The 10,150-nt window shown below is 32.1% G+C and overlaps 1 long non-coding RNA gene across 1 annotated transcript; it reads left to right on the top strand.

The window, feature by feature from the left end:
* The first annotated feature begins 948 nt into the window (after positions 1 to 948).
* Positions 949 to 7,773, top strand: LOC139482865 (uncharacterized). Its single transcript, XR_011654986.1, has 3 exons — positions 949 to 1,121; positions 1,445 to 1,622; positions 7,522 to 7,773. It is a non-coding gene; the product is annotated as an uncharacterized lncRNA (long non-coding RNA).
* Positions 7,774 to 10,150: the final 2,377 nt, after the last annotated feature.

Raw genomic sequence — 10,150 nt, 5'->3', positions numbered from 1 at the left:
GCGCACACCTCTATTCCAAACTTTCCAATCACATTGGTTAATGAAATTGATTGTCTGGCAAACTAATTTTAGGACACATTTTCCCTAATTGATAACTGAAAAAAAAAAAAAAAAGATGTTTTTTGATAATTTAACTACCTTATTACCTTTTTTTGTTATCCAAGTGTAAATTGGTGGTATGTCCCACTTTTCTGCATCAACACAAACGGTGAGGTCAGCAGGACATACCACACCTTCTAGGCCACCACTCAAGTCGTGCACTCCTAGCATCATCCTCCTGTAATTGGCTATTTCAATGTAGCTTCTGCATGTTTGATTAATAAGAATTTCTCCTGTAATATAAAATTGTCTATCTGTAGCTGATAATTCACTCTCTATATTAATTCTGAAATTTATTAATATTAAATGTTTGGTGAGGTTTTATATATCTATTGGAAGACCAAATTTATTTATGTATTATTGTCATTTTGTTTATTTTCTTTGGTTACATCTTCTGACATCAGACTCGGATTTCTCTTGAACTGAATTTTAATGTGCGTATTGTTATGCGTTTACTTTACTACATTGGTTAGAGGTATAGGGGTAGGGTTGAGATCTCACAAACATGTTTAACCCCGCCGCATTTTTGCGCCTGTCCCAAGTCAGGAGCCTCTGGCCTTTGTTAGTCTTGTATTATTTTAATTTTAGTTTCTTGTGTACAATTTGGAAATTAGTATGGCGTTCATTATCACTGGACTAGTATATATTTGTTTATGGGCCAGCTGAAGGACGCCTCCGGGTGCGGGAATTTCTCGCTACATTGAAGACCTGTTGGTGACTCTCTGCTGTTGTTTTTTATTTGGTCGGGTTGTTGTCTCTTTGACACATTCCCCATTTCCATTCTCAATTTTAGTTTCTACAGTTTCTTCCATAGAAATAAAACAAACTTTTTATTTTTCCACAGTTAGCAGAAAGTAAGGATCAGGAAGTTACCATCACTATTGATGGAATAAACAGATCCATCAACAAATTATTAATTTTAGGGGCAAAGCCCGTGGTCTACACAACATTTCGAGAGTATGATGATGAAAACAAAATTCTCATCCGCCAATCTGTGGAAGAGGGAGGATGCCACATAGATGGTATGATACATTACAAGTTTGTTGCACTATTTGAGAAGAAAATCTATCTACCTGCTCCCTCCTCCCCCTTAGTATTCTTGTAGCTTGTTTTCAATGTATTTGTTGTTTACTTTAAGTGATGTCAGGCAGTCATATATAATCTTGCAAAAAAAGATAGTAAACCATCTCGTTACTGGATTGTTTTGCATAAAACTGATACTTTCAAATTCAGACCTCCAAGGCTCTGCAATGAAGGCTGTACTTATAATGATTTACTTTTATAAAAAGTTTAGTTTCTACAGTTTCTTCCATAGAAATAAAACAAACTTTTTATTTTTCCACAGTTAGCAGAAAGTAAGGATCAGGAGGTAACCATTACCATTGATGGAATAAACAAATGCATGAACAAATTATTAATGTTAGGGGCAAAGCCCGTGGTGTACACAACATTTTCAGAGTATGATGATGAAAACAAAATTCTCATCCGCCAATCTGTGGAAGAGGGAGGATGCCGCATAGATGGTATGTTACATTATAAGTTTGTTGCACTATTTGAGAAGAAAAACTATCTACCTGCTCCCTCCTCCCCCTTAGTATTCTTGTAACTTGTTTTCAATGTATTTGTTGTTTACCTTTAGTGATTTCAGGCAGTCATATATAATCTCACAAAAGAAGATAGTAAACCATCTTATTACTGGATTGTTTTGCATAAAACTGATACTTTCAAATTCAGACCTCCAAACAGGATCAATAAAAAAATGTTCAGAAATGGCAAGCTCAAATAAAATCAATCTTGGCCTCTTATTTATCATAAGTGACATAGGAACACACACGTTGTTCAGCAGGGGTGGGTCACTAGACAGAAATCATGAAGCCAATAATTGAAGACCCATGTTTATATGATTATCAACCTTATTCAATATGAAACCATAGATTTTTGGTGTAACTCCAATAACTTTCCAAAAACCCTTTTTTATACAGTTGCTGCCTTGTTTAACGTATCAAGAAATTTTCATTTAAGACTTTTCAAGATATTGCATGGACAACACTTCTAGTAACACTTTACTCTTTTTAAAGTAATCTTTTTAAAGGTCTACTTTGACCTTGATCTAACACTCAGTGACCTCAAGCTCAAAAGAGGTATTCCTCTCACTGTATGTGATCATGCATATATATCCAAGTTCAGTTGTAATCAATATGCAGTATTTGATTGTTGTAATAGGAACTCATAGTAACCTCAGATTTATTTAGGATCTTTATTTCATGATATATGACAATGTATCAAAGTAATGTTGCATTTCATATAAATTACTGTAAATTCAGAATTTATTGTAATGTTTTTATTATTGCGAAAAATGCAACAGGGTTATAATCGCAATAATAATTAATGCATTCAATAATTTCTGAATTTACAGTATTAGAGTTGGCCTCCTAAAACAAAAAAGACCTGTAGAATTACAGATGATTCATAAACTATAAATTCCCATGTAGCAAGAAATAGAATAAATGCATAGAAACAGAGCAACACAAAATTGATAGTCAAAACTTTTGTTAACAAGATTGAGCCATTTTCAAACATAAAAGGATAAGAGCAATTCAAAATAATTGTTTTTTAAAAACAAAACAATGCAACAAATAACATCATCTTCAGGCAAATATATAGGGGCACTAGCTGTCAAATTCATGTTCATCGATTTTAATCAAATTCTCACTTTTGATTTATAACAATGAAAAACATTTATCCAAACTATACACATGGAACAAAAGTATTGCAACACCAAATTGAAATTTGATTTAAAATAACACTCTTTATTTTTTTCTGATTTAATTTGTCAAAATAGAACTAGTTAAACATTATTTGAATATCACCTGAATTTGATCAATAATTATCGACTCGATAAGTTCTTATCTGCACATGCAGCTACTGTACTCGTAAACAGCAAAACAGGTGTTTGTATCCTCATTGTTTTCAACACTTTAAATAACCAAGTTTATAAAGTTATGTGATTGAGAGAAGCAGGAGTGTCGCTGTGACAACCGCACGTATTGTCGGTCATCACTTAATAATTCCACTATTATTCGTTTTGAGAATAAAAAACAGGCAATATTAACGATGTTAAAGACTATCCGAGATCAAAAAGACCCCCTATGACATCTGCTACGGAAAATCAAGCATAATGAAGCTTGGTCAGAAAGAAACCCATTGCATACAATACAATCCTAAAAAGAGAGTGGTGGGCATACAGGGGCCTTTGAACAAATATTGTTCGAGATTGACTCATCTCTACTGGTTATTGTGCGATAAGACCATTTCGAAGACTTTTGCTTATGAACAGACACACGTTTATCTATAAACAATGTAGTGCAGAGCACTTCAAAATTGGAAATAAGCATCGTGGAGGAAGATCCATTGTTCCAATGGAATTCTGTTTATCTTCCTTGGCTTGATCGTAGCCCGGATTTGAACCATATCGAGCATATATGGGACACTATAGGGCGTAATGTGCGCGAAGGGACACCTAAGTCCAAACAAGTGATGAAATTAATAATGCCATCATCAGAAATGGTTGCTGCTACCGTAGCAACAAATTAGTCGATTTATGGCAGGAATCATAAGACGTTAAGTGGCGGTTGACTGTTTGAATGGAAGCTGCACACAAAGTACTAATTCTTTAGCGTATAACGATCGACCATGATGTGAACAATCATCTTAAGATTAATTTTGAAATGTCTGACATTGTAAAGTTCGACTACAGTAAAAGTTGTAAAATGCAGTTTTTTGTACAAAAAACAATTCATTTGGTTTTTTAAATTGTGGTTAGATAAATCTTTTTTTTTTCAATCATTTTTTGTTCGTTAAAATGCCAATGTAATCATTAACTATGTTTCAATATTATTTTACAAATATTTTATCATATTCCATCTAAAATAAAAGGCTGATTTTTCAAGTTTTGAAAAATCAAGGTGTTGCAATACTTTTTTCCATGTGTATATTTAAAGTCTCAAGAAAATAAACAATTAAAAGGCAAGGGCATGAAAATATGTATCTTTGTTTCTAGTGTATTTTAGTCTAGATGCATCTAATTAATTTTCATATTGATCTATAAAGTCATCTGATGATCAAATCAGCGTTGTAAACATCAATATTGATATAAATAGATTAAGCAAACTTGTGCTGTCGGATTATTCAAGGTCTATTTAATCTCATATTAAAGATGAAAAATAAATGTTTATCATCCTTTTTACCTGTATAAGAATGATTTGTTTATGGATCAAATCAGTCAATCAAATGATTTACCTTTGTTTAACTTTCAATGATGAATTCTTTTCCTTCAAATAACTTTACACATACAATTCACGTGTTATCAATCTCAAGCTAAGGGGTTAAATTGAAGTTCACATGGATACAAATTCAATGACATTGAATTACTCACTTGCAAGTGGATAATTCATAATCAATGTATTTAAGCTTATTTCAACAAAATTGAACCAAACTAGCTGCTAAAAGCAAATTATTATTTCACTATTTGCATTGTATTAATGATTGAGCAAAAAAAAATTAATATATTAAACTTTTGTCTCGCTTGTTGGAGCAAGACAAAGGTATGCTGTTTCCAGCCGCGTCAACAATGTATTAGTTTGTGATTAGGTCTAGTTTATGGTGAACCACCAGTGGTAAGTCAAAGATATTTGGTATGCAGCTTTATAAGTATTAACACATCTCATTATCATGGAGATTATTTGACCCCGCCCCCTCAGTTATGGTCTATTGACTTTGAAACTTTTGCTTAGTTTTCATTTATTAGTTTGTGATTAGGTCTGTTTATGGGGAACCAATAGTGGTAAATCAATGATAATTGGTTTGCAGTTGTAGAAGCATCATCATATCTCATTTCCATGGAGATTATTTGGCCCCTCCCCCTCATTCATGGTTTATTGACTTTGAATTTTTTGCTTAGTTTTGATATATTAGTTTGTGATTGATCAGTTTATTGGGAACCAGTAGTGGTAGGTCAATGCAATGATACTTGGTATGCAGTTGTATTAGCATTGGCACATCTCATAATCATGGAATTTTTTTTACCCTCCCCCTCAGTTATGGTTTATTGACTTTGAAATGTTCCTTAGTTTACATGTATAAGTTTTTGTTTAGGTTTGTTTAAAGAGAACTACTTATGATTGATAAGTCGATGATTTTAGCATTGGCACATCTCATTTCCATTGAGAATATTAAGCCATATACCTTCAGTCATAGTTCATTGACTTTGAATATTAGCTAAACTTACATGTTAAAATGTAGCTATTTTTCATTTCAACATTTGCATTATGGAAATTACAAAAAAGCTAGATATATCTCTGTGATAACAGTTTATTTTTTATATATCTAATAGATAGTGTCCCTTTAAGTTAAGAGTGGGAAAAGAAATTGGGAAGAATGAATTGACCAACAGATAAATGGAAGGATTGTTAGTTAAGGGTAACACTAAATGAGCCAAAACAAGAGGCTCTCAAGGCTCCTAAACAAAGGACACAGATGGATTAATGACAAAATTGTATTTTTGGTGATGGTGATGTGTTTGTAGATCTTACTTTACTGACCATTCTTGCTACTTACAATTTTCTCTATCCATAATAAACTTGGCCCTTAAGTTACAGAGGAAAATATTTTGTAAAAATTTACAAAATTTTACCAAATTAATGAAAATTGTTAAAAGATTTACTATAGGGGGCAATAACTCCATATGGGATCAACTGACCATTTTGATCATGTTGACTTGATTGTAGATCTTACTTTGCTGAACATTATTGCTGTTTATCTCTATCTATAATAGTAATCAAAATAATAACCAACCAGATGCTCCGCAGGGCGCAGCTTTATATGACTGCAGAGGTTGAACCCTGAACAGTTGTGGCAAGTATGGACACAACATTCAAGCTGGATACAGCTCTGAATTTGGATTGTGATTAAATAGTTGACACAGCATAGGTTTCTGACACAGAATGAATGTGGTCTAATGAACTTAAACATTTTTTTTTGCTTTTAAGCAATTTACAATGCTGTTGAATATTAATCCTCTCAAAAAAAAATTATTAGAAGAAATCTTCTTTTTAATTTCTGAAATCTGAAATGAGAAAAGTTGACCCCCCCCCCTCCTTTGCCTTATTCCAAAAATGATCTCAATTCAAATTTCTAATGAAGTTTGCAACAATAACTACTCATTTAAATACATCATAAAATATTAAAATATAAAATGTCATAGTCATGGTTAAAATTAATATTAATTAAATAAAAAAAAAAAATTGGGAATGAATCCAAAGGGACACAGATGATGCCCTCACGAGCAAATAACGTTATAAAGGGACATAACTCAAGTACTGTAAAAGTGAAGATGCCAAAAATTGAACCTGAACTGAGTTTACAGGTAATATAAGCATTATATACACATTTCATTAAATTTAGTTAAGACAAACTGAAACAGAAACGAAAAAAATCTTCAATTTTTCCACTTGTAAGGGGCAATACCCTAGAATGGTAATCAAAAAGCTTGTAATCACTGAATGGTAAAGATTGCTTTAATTTATCAGTTGGTAGTAAAAGTGAATATTGCATTGTATATTGTATATAACATTAATTTAAGTTTATTTAACTACTATTCTGGACAAAGAAAGATAACTCCGATTTTCAAAGAAGATTTCATCGAGCATTGGTTTTAGGTGATTCAACAACCATTCTGGACAAAGAAAGACAAGTCCAATTCATTGTCTTGAAACTACAAAAATATGTTTTTGTCCCGTTTTTGGCCCTTTATTCCTTGACTGTTTGCCCCATAAAATATATCCCAACCTTCTACTTATGGTATTAAACATTGTTGTACTATTTCAGAACAATTAAAATACTTATACACAACTAATTGTGCTGACACTAGATAAAATAGATATAGGAAGATGTGGTGTGAGTGCCAATGAGACAACGCCTCTTCGGGCCCCTAATTCCTAATATTAGGGACCATAACCCCAAAAATCAATTCCTATCTTCCTCTTGTGGTTATAAACATTGTGTTAAAATTTTATTGATTTCTATTTATTTATACTAAAGTTATTAACTGGAAACCATCCGTCTTCGTCCGATACTAACGACGACAACAATGTGATACATACCAATATTGCTGTTGTATAAAATTGGCAAAATTTCCTTAAAAATTACAAATTCAGGGGCAGCAACCCAGTTGTCCAATTCATTTGAAAATTTGAGGGCAGATAGATATTGACTTGATCAACAATTTAACCCCTTGTCAGATTTGCTCTAAATGCTTTGGTTTCAGAGTTACAAATGTATAAGCCAAAATCTACATTTTACACCAATAAACAATTGCACAAAGATTGGTTGACACAGACAGCTTATTCTAGTATTCATTTTCAGAACAAATTGACATCTGTGCAGGAGAAGTAAACGGGATATGCGTCGGCAACCCGATCAATAATATCCAGGAGGAGGATACCATGAGGCCTGGCGATGCTGTCATAGCATTAATGGACATGCATAGTCTAAAAGATAGGATGTTAAACAAATTCTTAACATCATGAACAAGAGTAATGTAAATATAAAAGACTCCTATGGGAAAAAAACATTTGGTGAGTTCAAATCTAATTAAGTAAATGTAATTTATATACATTTTTCAAGCACAGAAAATTTCCACAAAAGTGGTATACTGCTCCCTTCTTCAAAGAAACTAATGTTGTTTGTGCTGTTTTTAGACCCTAATCTACAACAAAATTTGTTTTACATGCACGTATAAAAATTGCGGTTTTTATCCAACGCAATCATATATATATAGAAGTATAAATTGAAAACTACGTTCAAACCTATGATTGCGTTGGATAAATATATATATACAAGTATAAATTGAAAACTACGTTCAAACCTATGATTGCGTTGGATAAATATATATATACAAGTATAAATTGAAAACTACGTTCAAACCTATGATTAAGTTCGATAAATATATATATACAAGTATAAATTGAAAACTACGTTCGAACCTATGATTGCCTTGGATAAATATATATATTCAAGTATAAATTGAAAACTACGTTCAAACCTATGATTGCGTTGGATAAAAACTGCAATTTTAATATGTGTTCATGTAAAACAAATTTCGTTGTAAAAGGGTCTAAATACAGCACAAACAACATTTTCAAAAAGACCAAAAAAAAGTGAAAAAGTATATTTAAACAAAACGCATTTGACTAACAAGTCGAACAACTGATGTTCTTTAACCCTGCTGACTGTCATTGGCGATTGCCAAATAAAATTGATGACAAGATGTAACAAAATGGATCTTAATTTTAATGCAATACTAAACAGAAAAATATAAACTTGTGGCCAAGATGTTATGCCACAAACATAAGGTGTCAATATCTTTTTTGTACACCAGATCCGGATTTCAACAATAAATGTCTCTTCAGTGATGTTAGGGATCAAAACGGTATATGGCAGGCCATAATATTTACCCTCAATTTTAGATAGACTCTTGAATTTTAAGAGTCAATATAGGATGAACAGATCATATAAACGGGAGGGAAGATATGATACAAGCCCAAACGAAAAAATATAAACAAGCCTAAATTGAAAACTACGTTCAAACCTTAGTGATTGCATATATATGACTTGTATGTTAGCAACAATAAGAAAAATTAGGCATTTTAAAATAAGCTTAAATCCTAGGCAATAAGCTAATGCCTAGGCATTAAGTTATTGCCTGAAATTTTCAGGCATTGAGCTTATTTGCTGAAATTTGATGATGATTATTCATCCTATTGCTGAACATAATTTTAGGCAATAAGTAAACTGTGGAATTTATGCATATTTGGTGTTCAATATTCTTGGTATTCAGTCGTTTCTTAATTATATTTCTAATATTACATGTACAGGGAGAGAGATTCTTAAGAATAATTTTAACATTTATTTGAAAATTTGTTCACTTCACTAGTCGAGCTGGTTTGAACTGGTCAAAAGTAGACAAAATTCAGATATTATTTTTTGCTCAGACCATTTTTCTTTTTTTTTTTATTGGATAAGTAAATTTTCTTTGTCAACTGAGTTCCATACTTTGTGATAACAAAATGATTTTAACACAAATTTCTATCAAGTTTTCATATTTTTAATTTATGATTTGATGAGTTTTAAACAGGCACTAGCTACGAGATGTATAAAAAATCTTAAGTAAGATTTTTTTTTGTTCAATCAATAATGAAAGTGAAAAAGCGAAAAAATAATTCACTTTTAGCAGCCAAAATGGTTCAATTTTGTCAAATTAAGCAAACAAACATTGATAGTTACTCGTTCACTTGCAAGTGAATTATCCGACCTCAGTAAATCCGTATTCATGTGAACTTCAATTTAACCCCTAGCTAGAGATTGACAACGCATGCATTATACGTGTACAGGTTATTTAAAGAAAAGGAACGTCAACAATGAAAGTGAAACTACAGTAAATCATTTGATTACTGATTCGATCTATATAAAATCATTCTTATACGGTTAAAAACAATGATAAACATAAGTTTTTAATCTATAAGATAAAATGAAAAACAGACCTATAAAAATCCAATTGCACATGTTGGTTTAAATTCAAAAGTATCATTTACCAACACCTTAAGAAGCACAACCATCCTTTTAAATATTTAGCAGTTCAACCTTTAGAAGTAAAAGTATTATTGTCATTTTGTTTATTTTCTTTGGTTACATCTCCTGACATCAGACTCGGATTTCTCTTGAACTGAATTTTAATGTGCGTATTGTTATGCGTTTACTTTACTACATTGGTTAGAGGTATAGGGGGAGGGTTGAGATCTCACAAACATGTTTAACCCCGCCGCATTTTTGCCCCTGTCCCAAGTCAGGAGCCTCTGGCCTTTGTTAGTCTTGTATTATTTTAATTTTAGTTTCTTGTGTACAATTTGGAAATTAGTATGGCGTTCATTATCACTGGACTAGTATATATTTGTTTAGGGGCCAGCTGAAGGACGCCTCCGGGTGCGAAAATTTC

The sequence above is a fragment of the Mytilus edulis genome, chromosome 7 (genome assembly GCF_963676685.1).
Source record: "Mytilus edulis chromosome 7, xbMytEdul2.2, whole genome shotgun sequence".
Classification (NCBI taxonomy): Eukaryota; Metazoa; Mollusca; class Bivalvia; order Mytilida; family Mytilidae; genus Mytilus; species Mytilus edulis.
This window is presented reverse-complemented; position numbering and strand designations above follow the sequence as displayed.